Here is a 19229-nt window from a genome sequence, read left to right as displayed (position 1 = left end):
CTCCTAACAGACAAATCTAACTTAGCCATCCATATATTGTTTTTCTGAAGTTAAAAAGGGTGGCCACATAATCCCTATTCATATAGTCATGATGTTGGAATGGCTCAATCAACTATGCTCGTGGTGGTCATGTCACCCATATTCATATAGTAGAAAGGGTGGCCATGTCACACCCTAATCATCTAGTAGTGTTGTTGTTGGGAATCTCAATTGGCCAATTACGGTCATGGTGCAACTAGCTGCACTACAAGAAAAATACCTAAATATGTTTCATCAACATACATCATTTAAAAGGAAGCATAGGACTCATCATCCAAATGGTTTAGCTTTGGTAAAGGTTCATTATACAAACCGCACAAGCGGCTAGTGAAAAGTTGTGAGGATAATGAATGCAAAGCCACCAAAAATTGATTTGTTAGTAGCACTTTACAAACTTCAAGTTATTGTGCGGCTCCCACCTCACAATAAGTTGAACTTACATTAGGTAGTACCTTTACCTAGGCATTCTCTAAATGTTGGAAATCAAGGCATGGTTAATGTGTGGCCTAAATTTCAATAAAATTAGGTTCAACTTTTTTGATTGGGCAATAATAGGTATGTAAAGACTCATGTGTCTTCATATCAAATTGATAATTGTAGTATAAGCATGGGTTGAATATCATCCCTTTGGTTTTTCATATGCAATAAAATTGTTGTAGAGCATATGCAACAAAAATGTTTAGATCATATATGTATCCTATGATAATAGTAGCTTTAGTCCATATTTAAGTATAAGCTTGCGATTTTACATTTAAATAAAAAATCAACATTTGCAAAGCATGTTATAGTTCATGTTTTTACATGTTTAATGCACATAGACTATAACTTTCTCTTTGAACCCTCCTTGTAAAAGAATGATAGGCTACTCAAACAATCCTTCCAAAAGCTTGGATATTGTATAATGAATTCTAAAAGCAAACAACTTTACGGCAAATGCACTTGTGATCATACATTAACATAACCTCCGATATTTTTATATGCCCAAAAAATAAGGTTTAGTGGATCCATATGGTCGAAATTACCATATATATGATAGTGATATAGTCAATCAAGTATCATTTGAGAGGTAATTTAGCATTGTTCTTGTAGTAAAAAATGCAAGCCTTTTTGCAACACTACGAATTGTTTCAATTTTCTTCTTAATTTGCAATGTTATGATTTCACCTTTACATCAAAATAGTAGTTTAAGATTTTTAGTGCTATTTATTTGCCATAATTATGTGCTATGCTTGTGTGGAAATGATTTGTCATGCATATACACATGGTAAATTTGCATATTTGATTGCTTTATGTGTTTTATTTTCTAATCTTTTTTAATAGGCAAGATCGACATTCCTTTGGGACAAAGTGTTTATATGATTTACATATAAAGATGATATCTCAATGCACAACTTGCAAAGGAAGAAACAAATACTATGTGAAAAGAAAATTCTATGAATTTGAAAAGAGTTTTGTTGCGTAGGAAAGAACAAAGAGCTCGAATCAAGCATCATTTTTTTAATAAATAGATATATGCTTTGAAAATCAAGTCTTACTTCTTATCATTCACAATCACAATGACAAAGGCCCAATAAATTTGAAAAGGGACATTTGTGCAAGTCTTACTTCTTATCATTCACAATCACAAAGGCCCAATAAATTTGAAAAGGGACATTTGTGCAAGTCTTACTTCTCATCATTCACAATCACAAAGGCCTAATAAATTTTTGAAGGGGCATATCATGATCTCTTGGGATATCTAGGTATGCACATTTGAGGGAGCACACCGTCATTAGTGCTTGTTATATTATCTATTTAGGCCTCTAGGAGCCTTTATGAGGGTTAATATCTATCTACAAAAGTAATCAAGAGATTTTTTATAGCCTTTATAAGGATAAATATATTTTTATAAAGGTAACTAAGAGTTGTTGCCATATATATATATAGGCAGTGATGTGTGTGAACACACTTAGGACCGCCGGGGTACTTTTTCCCTCTTTAGGAGGTTTTTTCCCCCGGCTTGTATATACGCCCATCCTTCTAGAGCTAACTTATGTTTTGTACATTGACACAATCTAATACACTTTGTGTTGTGTGCATTCTTGCTCCTTCTTCTCCAAGTTTTGTGTGCTTTCCTGCAACCCTAATTCCAACAATTAGTATCAGAGCAGGCATCGGCTCCCAGAGCTACGCAGCTAGCACCCTCCGACTCACGATCTCCGATTGAGGTGAGCTTTCACGAGCGCTTGAGGTGAGCTTTCACGAGCGTTCTCAGAATTTGCATATGAGGTCGTTTCGGGCTCCGTTTTTGCATTTCAAGTTCTGCACAGGTGTTTTCGTCATTTTCTACAGAAATTTCGACAGTACAGTTTTCTGCAAAACAGGCATACGTATTCTATTGTGGACCGTGCTACATAGCACGAGTTGTTTTCTGTTCAGTCTTTGCTTCATTACAGGCAGCTTTTGCATCAGTTTCAGTCAGTGGCCATGGCTGATAACAGCAATGATGTATTTCGCATGTTGTCTGCTGCTGCTGAAGACAAGCTGGATGGAGACAGCAACTACCCACTTTGGACATACATGATGCAGCATGTTTTGGTTACAAAAGGAGTGTGGAACATTGTGCAGGGTACGGATGTACGTCCAGGTTCTGTGGATGTAGGATCTGTTGAGGATGTTGCAGGTTCTAGCAGCTCTACTATTGCTGCTGTTTTACCCACTGCTGAACAAGCTCGTTGGGATGGTAAAGATGCGCAGGCTCATGCCTTGATTGCACTTTCTGTCAAACGTAACATCACCCCACATATTCGTTCAGCTAAAACAGCAAAACAGGCTTGGGATATTCTAGCTGGTTTATATGCAGGTCGTAAACGAGGCAAAAATCGCTTACCTGCGTAAAGAGCTAGAATTGAAGATTATGCAAGAAGATGATGACATGAATGTTTTTCTTGCTGAGATTAAAGATCTCAAAGAACAATTGATTTCTGCAGGTGAGATTATTATTCTCTTGTGCAGACTGTTCTTGATGCTTTACCTGAGACATATCAGACTTTTGCTTCCACGTGGAGACTTCTTAATGAGGACAGACCTGATGCTGTCAAGTATGATACTTTAGTCAACAAACTCTTGCAAGAAGCACAGTCCAGGCAAAACAGGGCCATGTAGCGTGCAGTTGATCAAGCATTTATTATTGTCCAGCAGCAGAGAAGAAGTGGTAAGGCATCCCCTTCCACTGTTTCTTCTCCTATTAGTAGGTCTGCAACTTCTTCTTCTTCCATAGGTAGCAACAATAAGTCTGAGAAGGCTCTTGATAAAGGCAAGAAAAAGACCAGGTGCAACTATTGTAAGGCAAATGATCATGTCATTAAGAATTGCCCTAAGCTAAAGGCTAAAGAGGCAAAGAAGAAAGAGTCAAATGCAGCCACAATAGCGGATGCTTCTACAAATGCAGATTCTCCAAATGTTGTGCAGGATACAGAATGGGCGTTTAGCGTGTATTGCCAGTATGACCCATCTGTACATGATGCATGTTTGGCAGCTTTTGTTGACTCTCATGTTTGGTATTTTGACAGTGGTACTACAAAGCACATTACCTCACATCGTGATATGTTCACTTGTCTTGAGGCTGTCTCTAATGGGAATACTGTCACATGTGCCAATAATGCTTCTTACCCAGTGAAGGGCATTGGTAAAATTATGCTTACTGCTGCAAATGGCAGCGCTTTCACACTTTCAGATGCTTTGTATGTGCCAGGGATAAAGAAGAATCTATTGTCTGTCTCTGCGCTTACTAGACTTGGATTTGTAGTCAAATTTATGGATGACAAATGTACTGTTCATGATTTGACTTTTGGTGATACAATTATTGCATCTGGCACCTTGTTTCGTGGGCTGTATAGGCTCAATTCTTATGACAAGTGTGTGGAAGATTCAGCAAATGCAGTTTCTGATGAAAAGGCAGTTTCAGATGCAAAACTATGGCATGCTCGTTTTGGTCATCTGAACTTTGCTAGTTTGCTGCGTTTGCAGAAATTTGATATGGTTGCTTCATTGCCCCCTCTTGAGGCACCATTGAAACATGTTTGTGAAGGCTGTATTTTGGGCAAAATGCAGCGTTCTGCATTTCCAAAGGATGGTTCTGTGCGGGCCACTCGCAAATTACAACTTGTACATAGTGATGTATGTGGGCCTATGCAAACTCCGTCATTTGGTAAACACTTGTACTTTGTGACTTTCATTGATGATTACTCAAGGCATGCATGGGTATATCCACTGAAGGCAAAGTCCGAAGTGTTTTTGTGCTTCAAACAGTTTTTTCTTATGGTTGAAAATGTATCCAATTGTACTGTGGGCACCCTCCGTTCTGATCGAGGGGGGGAGTACATGTCTAAAGAGTTTGATGCATTTCTGGTTAGTCGTGGAATAAAACACCAATGTACAGTGCCGTATACCCCTTAGCAAAATGGTGTTGCTGAGAGGAAAAACAGGTCACTTATGGAGATGGCACGATGTATGGTCAAGAGCCAAGCTTTGCCACATGCGTTTTGGCTTGAGGCTGTCATGTGTGCTACATATGTACTCAACAGGTGTCCCACTAAGGCCTTGCAGTCTATTACTCCATACGAAGCTTGGCATGGCAGGAAGCCTTCTATTGGTCACTTGCGTGTCTTTGGTTGCTTGGCCTATGCTTTAGTGCCTGTGCAACAATACAGAAAATTGGATGATAAAGCTGTCAAATGCATTTTTGTTGGCTACAGTGCTGAGAGCAAGGGTTACAGATTGTATCATCCGCAGTCAAAGCGTATCTTGATTAGTCGAGATGTTGTTTTTGTGGAAGATGCTGTGCAGCCTTTGTTATCATGTACCAAAGAGACAGGTGTGAGCTCACGGGATGTATTTGATACATTGTTGCCTCTGTTTACAGGTGGGAATTCAAATGTAAGTCCTAATGAGGCAAATATTCAGCCTATGCAGATTTCAAACGACATCATAGATCGGCCTATTTCTGATGCAGATTTATAGGATGTAATTTCTGAGGATAGGGCTGAAAATGAGCAGGCTAGAGGTATGCCTAAATGGCTGGTGCAAACCTTGCGTGATAGTAAAATTGATGCACCTATATCTATTCGTACTCGTTCAGGCTTTCAGCATGCCTCTTATGCATCAAATTGTTATGCTTTGGCTGTGTCTAGTATGTGTGAAGAGGAAGAACCTCTTTCATTTGATGAGGCACAAAAATCAGAAAATTGGTTGGCTGTAATGCAAAGTGAATATGATGCTATAATGAAGAATGGTACATGGTCTTTGTGTGATTTGCCTATTGGTAAAAAGGCCATTGGATGTAAGTGGGTTTTTTAAGTTGAAACGAAAGCCAGATGGCAGTGTTGATCGCTATAAAGCTAGACTTGTTGCAAAGGGTTATTCTCAAGAAAAGGGCATTGATTTTGATGAGACCTTTGCTCCCACTTGTCGTATGACTACCATTCGTAGCATTTGTGCATTGGCAGCTCATAATGGTTGGAATGTACATCAGCTGGACATAAAGACTGTGTTCTTGAATGGAGATTTGCATGAGGAGGTGTATGTATTGCAGCCTCGTGGTTTTGTTCAAAGAGGGCAGGAAAATAAAGTGTGCAGGTTGAAAAAGGCTTTATATGGTTTAAAGCAAGCTCCACGAGCTTGGTATGAAAAGATACATGCATATTTGACTGCACATGGGTTTCAGAATAGTCCAACAGAAAGCACTTTGTATGTTAAACGTGTGGATGGTGTACATCTAATCATTGCTCTCTATGTCGATGACACGCTACTCACAGGACCAAATGAGAGTCATATTGCTAATTTTAAGGCTGATTTGAATGCCTCTTTTGAGATGTCAGATTTGGGGCATTTGCATCATTATTTGGGGATACAATTTAAGCAGTGTGATGGAGGTATTGCTTTGTGTCAGACAAAGTATATTGAGACATTGTTGCGGAGATTTGGCCTTGAAGACTGCAAGCCTATTGCTACTCCAATGGAGACAGGTTTGAAGTTGAGTCTTCATGATGCTGGAGATCACTTTGATGTCACACTCTATCAAACAGCTGTTGGTTGTCTCATTTATGTATGCATTACGAGGCTGGACATTCAGTTTACAGTCTCACAGGTGAGCAGGTTTATGCATAGCCTAGGGTCTCAGCATTGGAAGGCAGTTAAACACATCTTTCGCTACTTGAGTGGCACCATACATCTTGGGTTGTTTTATCCGAAGGGGGGATCATTGCCGCCAGATTTACATGTTTTTTCGGACTCAGATTGGGCTGGTTGCTATGACACAAGAGTGTCCACAAGTGGTTTTTGTTTCATGCTCGGTAGCTCATGCATATCTTGGTTGAGCAAGAAGCAACCTACTGTGGCCACTTCTAGTTGTGAAGGTGAGTACAGGGCAGCTTTCACAGCTCTATCTTCACTGACAGTCAGAGTGCATTGGCAGTTGCGAGAAACCCAGTTTTTCATGCTCGCACAAAGCACATTGAGGTGCATTATCACTATGTTAGGGAGAGACTCTCAGCAAGAGAGATCAGCTTGGCCTATGTGCCAACACAGGACAACCTCGCCGATCTTTTCACAAAGGCGCTTCCTCGTGAGAAGTTCGAAGCTTTCCGCAAAGCTTTGGGCTTGCTCCCCTTTGTGGACTGATCTACTTCGGGCATGGCACTCCCCTATACATGAGTGCCAGCTCTCGTTCACACCATCACTCCCAGGGGGGATTTGTTGCCATATATATATATATATAGGCAGTGATGTGTGTGAACACACTTAGGACCGTCGGGGCACTTTTTCCCTCTTTAGGAGGTTTTTTCTCTCGGCTTGTATATACGCCCACCCTTCTAGGGCTAACTTATCTTTTGTACATTGACACAATCTAATACACTTTGTGTTGTGTGCATTCTTGCTCCTTCTTCTCCAAGCTTTGTGTGCTTTCCTGCAACCCTAATTCCAACAAGAGTACCAAAAAAAGCATGTGTATGGAGAAAGAGACTAACAACGGTGCATACGTTGAAGGTTATATGGCATGCCAAAAAAAACACCGATGTGGTCAATTGTTAACCACTCCACCATTTAACATGGTTTCGCCCACCCGTCCTATCGTAAGGTGCTTCGCTACCTGCATGTAAGCCTATCTTTGACGATGGCACTAGACTTTATGAAGCAACCTTACCTTGGGCTTAATGCCAAATAGGGAAGTCAACTTTGTGTATACTTGCTTAAGGCTAGTAATAGAGGCTAATAACCTCTTTAAAGTTTTATCTGACCAAGTGTGAACACTAGCCAGTTGTAGATTAATCAATTTTGACATTAAGCAACAGATTTATTCCCTTGTAAAATAGAGTTCTTGTGATTTCTCTTCCCTCTTTCCCTACTCTTTTTCATGAGTTCTATATTCACTTGCAATACTTTTTCATGAGTTCTATTGAACCTTTGCATGCTTAGATATTCCCTTGCAAAATATAGTTCTTGTGAGATCTCTTCCCTCTTTCCCTACTCTTTTTCATGAGTTCTATATTCCCTTGCGATAGAGTTCTTTCCCTGGTCTTTTTCGCTTGTGATAGAGTTCTATACTCCCTTGTAATAGAGTTCTTTCCTTACTCTTTTACATGAGTTCTATTGAATCTTTACATGTTTAGATAGGTTTGATTTCTCTCTTCCCTCTCTCCCTAGTCTCATGTGAGTTCTATTGAGTCTTTGCATAGCTTGATCGAGGCATGTATAGATAAGTTTGATTATAGGATACCTCTTGCATAAGCTTCCCCTCTCATTCCACCTCTTGTTGCATGATAGATCCTCCATATTGTGGGCAACCTTCTCCTCATGTCTTGCAGGATGATCCTCCATAGTGTGGGAAACCTTCTCTTCACATCCATCAAGGTGATTAAAGATCTACCTTAACTCCTATAGCCATGGAAGCTCCAGAGAGGATGCAAAACATAGGCTAGTGCACCCATGATACAAGAAGTTGCTTCTTTCAAAATACCCAACGACACAAGTTTCAAAGAAGGCAAGGTAAGCTCTCTCTTGAACATATTTGGCATCACCCATAGGGACTAGCACTAGGTTTAGCTCTCATTTCCATCCATTCTAGACTATTAGTGTCGCAGTCTGATTAAGACCTGGAACTTATGTGGTTCTAGACCACCTAGTCAGCTCCGAAGGAGCAACGAGACTAATGCAGTTGTGCCCTATGCAATAATTTAATGCTAGGACATTAAGCCACCTATTTGCCTACTAAATGTGGGGAGATTGATTATGACTGCAAAGGAGATTAGTTCCTAAGTCTATCCCAAATCCAGACAGTGATCCGCATCCAGACAGGACTACACTTAACAAGATTTAATGTTGAGTAGACAGAGATATGTAGAACAATAGAGTAAGACAAAGACCAACCCATGAATCATTCTTGAGCAATAACAACACATCACAATGCCTTAGCAAGAGCTGTACTCATGAACTTCTCACTCAACTCTCCTGTCTTCATATTCGGTAGTACTATTCCACTCCTTTGGGCCTAAAACACCATATTAAATAATATGGGAAAAATCCCGCATTTTGGGAATTTCAAAATTGAGAGGTTTCGTATAATTTGGGAATTTCCCACTTAATGTGGGAAGAGATTCATATTTGTTAGTTGATTAATAGATCATGCAGGAAGGTGGTGTTAAAAAACACCATAACAAGGAAGTGGTGTTTGTCTCTTGCATAGACCTGCATCAATAGATTCAACATTGAAAAATGTAAAACAGCCAAATATCAACACAAAAAGAACATCATAGGCACAAACAATGGTTCATATTAAGTGTAGAAATAATTAAAAAAAGCAGAATTGTAGCACCACAAAATTTAGTCACGATTCTACTACTAAATGGGAACACCATCAAGTTCATTCCCATCTGGATCATGCATGCTAGTGAGATGGAAGCCTTCTTGTGCTTTTTTGGCTTCCCTACCTGGTATCTTGATTCTTGTATATGGCCCTGATTTTTTTGGTATCCATGACCAAACAATTGCATCCACTGTTTCCCACACTCGTGGATCCGCCTTGTTCTCCATCCAAAACCCCTTCCAACAATCAATGTGGGCCTCTGCATCTGTCATACCATTATATACTATATCAAAAGCTTCTCGTAGTTTGGTGACGTACTGTCCATATCAATCTCTGATTCAGCCATAGCAAGCCAAATGGGATAGATGTCTCTATTATTTGGGTGCAACAATATAAAGTCCCCTTGCTTAACATCATGCATTGGGTTGAATTTTTCCCTTGGTTTTTCCTGTTGAGGGCCACAATAATGATCAAATGCTATTGGTTTTTCAAGCTCTTGGATTACATTATTCCAATAATCTATCACATGCCTATAATATCTTGGCACACATGAACCATTTCTAAGGTTCTTCCAAAATTCTATGTAAGATTGTATTCTTGATATCACATCTTCATGCCCCCTTACATACTCTACCATTGTCAATAGAGGTGGATTTCCCGGTGGTAGCATCGGTTTGCCTTCACTATCTTTCTTCCACAATGGGATACCTCCCTCACTATGTCTCCAATCAATTGTCGCCAAATGCACTTTATATTACATTATCGGTGTGTCCCCTTCATGAGGAACCAAAATTGAGGCGGTTTTGAGTGGCCTATAAGTTCTTCTTGCCCATCACAAAGGTAACCATCACAATATCTCTTGAAGTCGGGGACTTCTGTAAGCAAGAAGGGCATTGGAGAGGAAGTTGAGCTAGTCCTTAATTTATCCATCAAATGTGGTAAAGTGAAGGTTCGACCAATTCTCAATTTCTCAAAAAACCTACTAAACATTGCATCTATGTCCTCATGTGTGTGACCGACCATTAAAAATCCCAATTGGTGGACAACCTTGAAAGCACCCTCATTTGCAGATGGTTGGTCCGCTGGAATAGGCATTGATGTAGTTGGTGCTCTTGATACTATGGGCCTTGCATTGGAAATAAAATAACTTGCATGCGATGCTTTAAAAGGTGGTGTGGGATACCTAGTTGTGGAAGTGGCATGTCCATTATCACTTAACACCTGTTTAATAATAGGTGCTTTACCATCACTAATATTGTGGTAGTCTAAAGCTTACCTTGAGTTCAAAGCACCAAAAAGTGAAACATTGCTTCTCGGAAGCCCATTTATTGCTAGATCACCAAGAGGGTGCTTATCCATCCTCTCTAAGTTATATAATAGAATGCAATGGAGCCAACTGTGAGATTGGGGCCAAATGGCCATAAACCATTTAGTGCAAAGTGCCCATAATGACCCTCCCCATGCCCATGGGTGATCACACCAATCAATGCGTTGCCATGCCGAATGTGTATCCTTTGGTACCATCCATAATCTAGGAATAGCTGTCATCTTTTGATCCATCTTGCCGTGGATGATGTACAAATATTTGTTTGGTTGCGTTTCTGAAAATGTACGCCATCCGTAGTACAAGCTTCTCAACTTGTTGTTGATTCATGTGAATGTTCCTTTCCTCCTTGATCCTTGCTCTTTCTTGTAGACTTGGCTTGGCTTCCATTCTAGCCTTGAGTGAACTACACAAGCTGCACTTGGAAAACTCACTTGTCTTTGTCAAGGCCACATGTGGGAACTCTTTATTCCAAATTCTCTCAAAAGAAGACTTGGATAGGTTTTTGTTATATTCCAATTGAGTAAGTGTTTTGTTGATCTCATCTAATGTTCACTTACTTATATGTTTCTAGTATCTTTAACTGAGTTTCCCTTGAGCCATCCAACATAGTTGTACTCTTGTTAGGCATCCGCTCTATGAGTTCATGTCCACAAAGTCTTGAACTAGTGCTCTAGCTACACCAGTATTCTCTAGGCTTCTTCTCATTATTCCTGTGTTTCCATGCACATGTTGACGCACACCAGCCTCAAACTTTTCTCTGTAGTGGTAGAAGGATGTCTTTGGGATTCCATGCACTTCATACCATGCTCGACAACAGACAATCATCCCATGGAGCTTAAATTCATATTTAAGTTTCTGAGTTTTTGAGTCTTGAAGCCAAGATATGGAGAGCACATCATATACATAGTTTGTAAGGGTTTCTTGAGACTGCCCCCAAAACTCTTGGCGTATTCTCAGTACCATGTCATGTTCCACAAGTTGACAACATTTACTCTGACAGCAATCAATAGTAGAAACCCTTTGTACTGATTTAATTAACACATAAAAACTATAAGTTGGTGGTGCCTTCTCTTTTGGAATTCTATTTATGAAAGTGTAGGTCCTTTTTTTGATGTTGGGGCATCATTAACCACCATTGGAAACTCATTAATGGTATGTTCTCCATCAACCTTCATGGTCTAAATCGCTATATGGCGTTGTATAATGGACTGTTGTCTAGCATTGTAGTCTGTTTAATGGGCCACTTAACTAAGTTGATGTTATCCACATCGGGTATATTTTTGCTTGATGTAATCTCATGTGCCCTTTCAATAGCCACACCCACATAATCCTCACTAAGTTGCTCAAAGTTGACACAGTTGTTTGGAAACACACACAGTTGTTTGGAAACACACAAGATCAACCCCTTATACATTATCTGAGTCTTTCTCTCATCCCATAAAAGGACCTTTTTGTTCCTCCAAGATTCTTGAATTTTTAGATCATTCTCTAAAGATGTTACTGGCATTGCATCTACAATTGGAGGTTCCATAAGATCTGTTTGATCATCTTCACTTTCAATAGGCCCTCCAAAGCTCATAAAGTCATCAAAAGTCCTTAACATCTTAGGCCACCGGATGGTACTCTAGATTGCACCTCTAAGCTCACTTGTATCCATTGTAAGAAAAGGAATATGTGCATCCTTCACACACTCCTCCACAGACACATAAATATTCCCTTGCCCAATCTTTGTACCGTGCAAAAACAAGTTGGACCTACTCTAGACATGTAACCATTACCAACATATTCATTTGCTAGAATCATATAGACCTTGATTCCAGGTTGAACATCCATCCTTGTCATTTTAATGTAAGATTATCATAAAACATTCTCTACATGTCCATGCATATAATATAACAAGAATATGCAGGGTATAATGGCCATATGGCCAACATCACAAGCACAATATGTTTTAGAATGGCCATGCGGTCATTCTACCATGCACAATGTGACTTAAACAATGGCCTTAGGGGCAATCTAAAGCACATTATGGATGGTAGAATGGCCTATGGGCCATTTAATTATGCAATCTTGAGAGAATGGCCCTAGGGAACATAAGATAATCTAGAGTGACCCTTGTAAGATAATCTAGCTTGGCCCTAGGGCCAAGATACCATCAACAAAACAACACCATCTTTGTGGGTAATCTGCCAGCAAAGATGATGTAGATTTGTTCATGGTAGCTTAGCCCCAGGGCCAAGCTAGATTCTCTTGTGTGTGGTAGCTAGACTCTCTTGTGTTGTTCCCTAGAGACATTCTCTCAATATTGCATGGTAGAATGACCCTAGGGCCAAGCTACCACGAACAAATCTATATCCTCTCCGCTAGTAGATTGGCCCTAGGGCAAAGCTACCATCAACAAAGTACCACCATCTCTGCTAGTAGATTGGCCCTAGGGCAAAGATGCCAACAAAAATGATGTAGATCTGCTCATGGTAGCTTGGCCCTAGAGCCAAGCTAGATTCTCTCGTGTGTGGTAGCTAGATTCTCCTATGTTCCCTAGAGGCATTATCTCACAATTGCATGGTATAATGGCCCTTGGGGCCATTATATGCATGTGCATGGCAAGAGTGACCCTTACAAGAGAATCTAGCTTCGCCCCAAGGCCAAGCTAACAAGAATAAATCTACATTCTCTTGCTAATAGCTTAGCCCTAGGGCCAGCAAAAAATGATGTAGATTTGTTCATGGTATCTTGGCCTTTGGCCTTAGGCCAAGCTAGATTCTCTTGTGTTCCCTAGATCCATTCTCTCAAGATTGCATGGTAGAATGGCCCTTGGGCCTATCTATGCATGTGCATGGCAAGATTTTCCCTTGCAAGAGAATCTATCTAGGCCCTAGGGCCAAGCCACCTAGGGCCAAGCTTCCATGAACAAATCTACATCATCTTTGTTGTTAGCTTGGCCCTATGGCCAATCTACCAACAAACCAAGCTGACAGCAAAGATAATGTAGATTTGTTCATGGTAGCTTGGCCCTAGGGCAAACCTAGATTCTCTTGTGTGTGGTAGCTAGATTTTAATGTGTTCCCTAGAGCCCTTCTCTCAGTATTGCATGGTATAAAGGCCCTTTGGGTCCATCTATGCATGTGCATGGCAAGAGTGACCCTTGCAAGGGAATCTAGTTTGGCCCTAGAGCCAAGCTACCATCAACAAAGCAACACCATCTTTGCTTGTAGATTTCCCTTAGGGCCAAGGTGCCAGCAAAGATCATGTAGATTTGTTCATGATAGCTTGGCAAGATTTACCCTTGCAAGAGAATCTAGCTTGGTCCTAAGGGCCAAGCTACCATGAACAAATCTACATCATCTTTGCTAGTAGATTGGTCATAGGGCCAAGCTATCATCAACAAAGCAACACCATTGGGCCAAGCTGGATTTTCTTGTCTATGGTAGCTAGATTCTTTTGGGCTCCCTAGGGCCATTATGTCAAGATTGCATGAGAATGGTCCATGGGCCCATCTCTGTATGTGCATGGAAAGAGTGATCCTTGGGCCCATCTCTACATGGGCATGCCATGAGTGATCCTTGAAAGATAATCTAGCTTGGTCCTAGGGCAAAGATATATGAACAAATCTACATCATCTTTGCTGGTAGATTGGCCCCAGCGCCAAGCTACCATTAATAAAGAAACACCATCTTTGCTGGTAGATTTGTTCTTCATGGTAGCTTGGCTGAGCTACTATCAACAAAGAAATACATTGGCCCTGCCTGCAAAGATGATGTAGATTTGCTCATGGTAGCCTGGTCCTAGGACCAAGCTAGATTATCTTGTGTTCCCTAGGGTCATTATTTTATATTTCCTAGATTATCTTATTTTTCCTAGGGCAAGCTACTAGAGCAAAGATGATTTAGATTTGTTCATGGTAGCTTGGCAAGATTTACCCTTGTTTGCAAGAGAATCTAGCTTGGTCCTAGGGCCAAGCTACCATGAACAAATCTACATCATCTTTGCTGGTGGTAGATCGGTCATAGGGCCAAGCTATCATCAACAAAGCAACACCATCTTGGTTGGTTGATTAGCCCTAGGGCCAAGCTGCCAGCAAAATGATGTGGATTTATTCATGGTAGCTTGTCCCTAGGGCTAAGCTAGATTCTCTTGTGTGTGGTAGCTAGATTCTCTAGTGTTCCCCCTAGAGCCATTCTCTCAAGATTTCATGGTAGAATGGCCCTTGGGCCCATATATGCATGTGTATGGCAAGAGTTAATCTTGCAAGAGATTCTACCTTGGCCCTAGGGCCAAGCTTCCATGAATAAATCTCCATCCTCTTTGTTGTTCCCTTGTATCTTGATGTACTTTAGAATGGTCCTAAGGAACTCAAGATAATCTAGAGTGACCCTTGTTGCAAGAGAATCTAGCTTGGCCAAGAACAAATCAAAATCCTCTTTTTCCCAAGAGCAAAATCATCTTAGCTGGTAGATTTTTCCTAGGGCCAAGCTACCAGCGATTTCTTCATGGTAGCTTTTCCCTAGGGCCAAGCTAGATTCTCTTGTGTGTGATAGCTTCTTGTGTTCCCTAGGGCTATTCTCTCAAGATTACATGGTAGAATGACCCTTGGGACCATTCTCTTGTGTGGTAGCTAGATTCTCATGTGTCCCCTAGAGCCATCCTCTCAAGATTACATGGTAGAATGGCCCTTGGGTTCATTTGTGCATGTGCATGGAAGAGTTACCCTTGCAATAAAATTTAGCTTGGTGCTAGGGCCAAGCTACCTTGTAAGAGAATCTAGCTTGGGCATAGGTGTTAATCCAATTCTAGGATTAACAAGAGCTACCACCATTATCTTATATCAAGGAGTCATGGTAGATACACCAAAGGGTCATACATTCATGATATGAAGCAATAGTGTCCAAAGCTACAACTTGGACGGGCACCCGTAATGGTGTGACGTAGTATTTATGGTGATTCTCGCTTCAAGAGCATGTGGTAACAAGTTAGGATAAAGTCCTAAGTGATTTACTTCATGGATGTATTATGAGATTAGTCATTGTAATAACATTAGGGCTCTTATGAGCCTAAAGTGCCCAACCGGTCACATTTTAAGTGAGTGTGAACACTTATGGCCATGTATATAAGTGAATTTCTCTCATAATACAATATACTCTCCTATTGTGCAATTGAGTCTTGCTCTTGCTAACCCTCTTGCTAATCTCTCTCCCTAATTCATGCTAGTGAGTGTGTGTGAGTGAAGTGAGGTGAGAGGAGGGATGAGGACCCATAGTGCAACGCGGCAGTGTGACAATGCTCGCGGGAAACGCGGTGGAATTGCTTCTCAAGGAGTTGTAGAGCTTGGAGACCTCAAGGATTATGAGATTGGCCATTGGAAATATCCTCACCGACAGTTGCGGTTCACCAGGGAATCTTTTTTTGGATGTGTTTCAAGGAGGGTTAAGGTGAGCAATAACATTTTTGGCACCACTGCCAGGGAGCCATCCCTTGGCTTTTTCTATCGTTTTTCCTCTAATCTATGCATAACCCATTGCCCATTATCTTGATTAATGGTTTTCCATGAAAAAGATGTGGATTTGATGGTGATTTGTGTGAGATTTGGTGTAGAATAGCTCTCTTTTTATTTTTGAAAAGAATGCTTTTTGCTTAATTTTTAGATTAATTTGTTGTTTTTGTGGGTTTTCATGTTCTTAGGGCTTGCACATAGTTTGTATTAGGCTTCGTTTTGCATCCATTGCATCAAAGAATGCAAGAGAATGCATTTCTTAGTGAATGTTAGCTCTCTTTAGTTTAAACATAGATCTAAGATCATTAATTTTCGTTTAATTGTGTATTTTTTGTTGAAATTGTTTGGATTAGAGTGTTAACAAGCATTAGGAGTAGCTTAATCTTTGAAAAAATTTCTTAAAACCATTAAAAAACCCTTAAATTTGACTAATTTATCTTAATGGACTGGTTTTTGTCATTAATGGTGTGGTTAATCTTGTTCAAGAGGCTAAAAATTTAGAAAATGTGTTAATTGGGGTCTAAATTGATCATATGAGTAGTCAAAATTGGGATTTTTGAGTGTTTTGAGAGCATCTAGATGTATCAAAACACCTAATCACATCAATTTTTTGATCAATTGGAGAAATTTGACTCTCTTTGCTTAAATTTGCCTTAAAAGAGGAGACTATAATTAAGAGTCTAATTAATCCCCTAATTTAGATCAATTTACACAATTGTTGATGCACAAAGATTAGCATTCCCTTGCTCTATCCAATGATGTGCTCAATTGTGTGAATTAATTAGAGATTAATGTGGGTTAATTAGAGTCTTTGATTAGTGTAAAAGAGGGAAAGATTAGTGAAAGGATTAATCATAGATTAATTCTTAATCACTTTTTTACATAACTCATTAAGGCTAATGAGAATTCAATGAGTAGATGCTCATGAGTTGTCAAAATTATCCATTTTGGGGGTCATTTATGAAGGGTGTAAGAGGTGTCATTAAAAGGTTGACTTTTTTGATTCCCACTTACTTTTTTGGGAAAATGCCCATACCCCTTTCATTTTAAATTCAACAATATTTTCCCCCAAAAAGAGAAATTTGTATTTCCCACTAGACTCTATTTTTTTTTTGAATTTAATATTCCATGAAGTCCGGTTCATGGCGTGAACCATTTTTTGCACTTTTACGGCGTGAACCATTTTTTGTACTTTCATGTCGTATTTTTTTTTGAATTTAATATTACGTGGTCCGTTTCACGGTGTGAACCATTTTCTGCACTTTCACTCAAAAAAAAGAAAGAAAAAATTTGAATTTAATATTACGTGGAGTTCGGTTCACGGCATGAAAAAGCCTTAGGTTTCTCGCGCCAAAAAAAAAGAATTTAATATTCCGTAGAGTCCAGTTCACGGCATGAAACACTCAGTGTTTCACGTGCCCTTATCGCCATTGGTGCTACAATCCTACTCCTCGAAATGAAACGACTTAGAAGCTTGAAAATATGACAAGCAATTCTAAGATCTCGAGGTGAGGGGTGATAGAGTATAACACCACGAACTACCCCTATCCTCAACAGAACCATTGCTAAAGAGACATTCTAACTTAGCCCTCTGTCGCTAATTGCAAAACAGGTGTGGACATATTGTGCTGAGTACCATATATGCAGTCGTCTGTCCGAAAAATATAACTCCTGGAAATGATTAGCAAGGCTTGCCCTGCTCATTTGAGTCCTGGCGGCGGGCGGAGGAGAGGATATGCTCAAAAGCAAAGGCAATCATATCTCGATTCTGGGTAGGATCAGGGATACTAGATAAATACGAGGTTGTCCATCTATAAAATCCAATTTATCAATTATAAGTCTTCATCAATGAAGCTTAATCTGAATGAATGCACGAGGTTGTCCATCTATAAAATCCAATTTATCAATTATAAGTCTTCATCAATGAAGCTTAATCTGAATGAAAATACAACATATGAATGCACCTTTCTATGATTTTATTATAAATTTTTGACAACATTCATCTTTGATTCTAGAGCTTTAAACAAAGCTCTGATACCAGCTGCTGTGAGACCCCTGCCCCCTTTGTGCGCCGGACTCTCGAGTGCTAGCAGCAGAAGTAGCAACCTATCGTGCACGGGGCAGGCCTTCCCACTTGGGGCCTCGCCCACGGATGTCCAAGCAAGGGACTAGTCTGGCGGTTCTCTCAAAACCAAGATTGGAAAAACTTTCCTCGCCCAGAAAGCATGGGCGATTCCTCCAGGAAAATCTTCTACACAGGAATTGATCTAACGAGGTCAAGAGCCTTAACTATCCTTTCTATTTCGACCAAACCCGTAGGTCACATGGCCGAATCAAGGACAGAACTTGCACTTGGTTCATAGAGATCATCGCTTTTTTCCCCTCAAGTAAGGCACAACCGTTGATTCTTTCCCATAGAACAAGAATCTCCCTGTGACTTACTTTAACTATCGTAACTTAAACCTAACTGAATTTTGTTATAGGAATCCACCGATCCAATCGGCCCATGGGAACCGCCCAACCATTGTATTGGTGGGATCCCTCTTTATAAAAATTAGTTGTGTTTTGTCCCGAGTACCAGGGAAAAGAGTTCCCAGGCCCCCTAGCCGACATTCATGCAATTATATTAAACAGACACACCACTTACACACCCAATATGAAATTGCCTTTTTTCTCAGATTATTCAACTATCTTCAAGACAGAATTAGAATAAAACCATAGTGTTTCCATCATAATCCTCAATATTCCAGTTTCATTGTTTTTCAAACAAGTCTCATCCGGACTCTCCGTTGAACAACCAACGAGATCCAATTTCATAGTTTTCTAGTTCACTTAAATAATTCTTCAACAATCCATGAATCCAACTTAAAATGAATAAATATGACATTCTCTCAAGATTGCATGGTAGAATGGCCCTTGGATCTATCTATGGATGTGCATGGAGGAGTTACCCTTTCAAGAGAATATAGCTTGGCCCTAGGGCCAAACTATCATGTGTTGGAATTAGGGTTGCAGGAAAGCACACAAAGCTTGGAGATGAAGAAGCAAGAATGCACACAACACAAAGTGTATTAGTTTGTGTCAATGTACAAAAGATAAGTTAGCCCTAGTATGATGGGCGTATATACAAGCCGGGGGAAAAAACCTCCTAAAGAGGGAAAAAGTGCCCCGGCGGTCCTAAGTGTGTTTACACACATCACTACCTATGTATATGGCAACAAATCCCCCCCTGGGAGTGATGGTGTGAACGAGAGCTGGCACTCATGTATAGGGGAGTGCCATGCCCGAAGTAGATCAATCCACAAAGGGAAGCAAGCCCAAAGCTTTGCGGAAAGCTTCGAACTTCTCACGAGGAAGCGCCTTTATGAAAAGATCGGCGAGGTTGTCCTGTGTTGGCACATAGGTCAAGCTGATCTCTCCTACTGAGAGTCTCTCCCTGACATAGTGATAATGCACCTCAATGTGCTTTGTGCGAGCATGAAAAACTGGGTTTCTCGCAACTCCCAATGCACTCTGACTGTCAGTGAAGA

This window comes from Cibotium barometz, chromosome 39 (assembly GCF_041138505.1).
Source record: "Cibotium barometz isolate CiBa-2024 chromosome 39, ASM4113850v1, whole genome shotgun sequence".
NCBI lineage: Eukaryota > Viridiplantae > Streptophyta > Polypodiopsida > Cyatheales > Cibotiaceae > Cibotium > Cibotium barometz.
Note: the sequence above shows the minus strand (reverse complement) of the source record.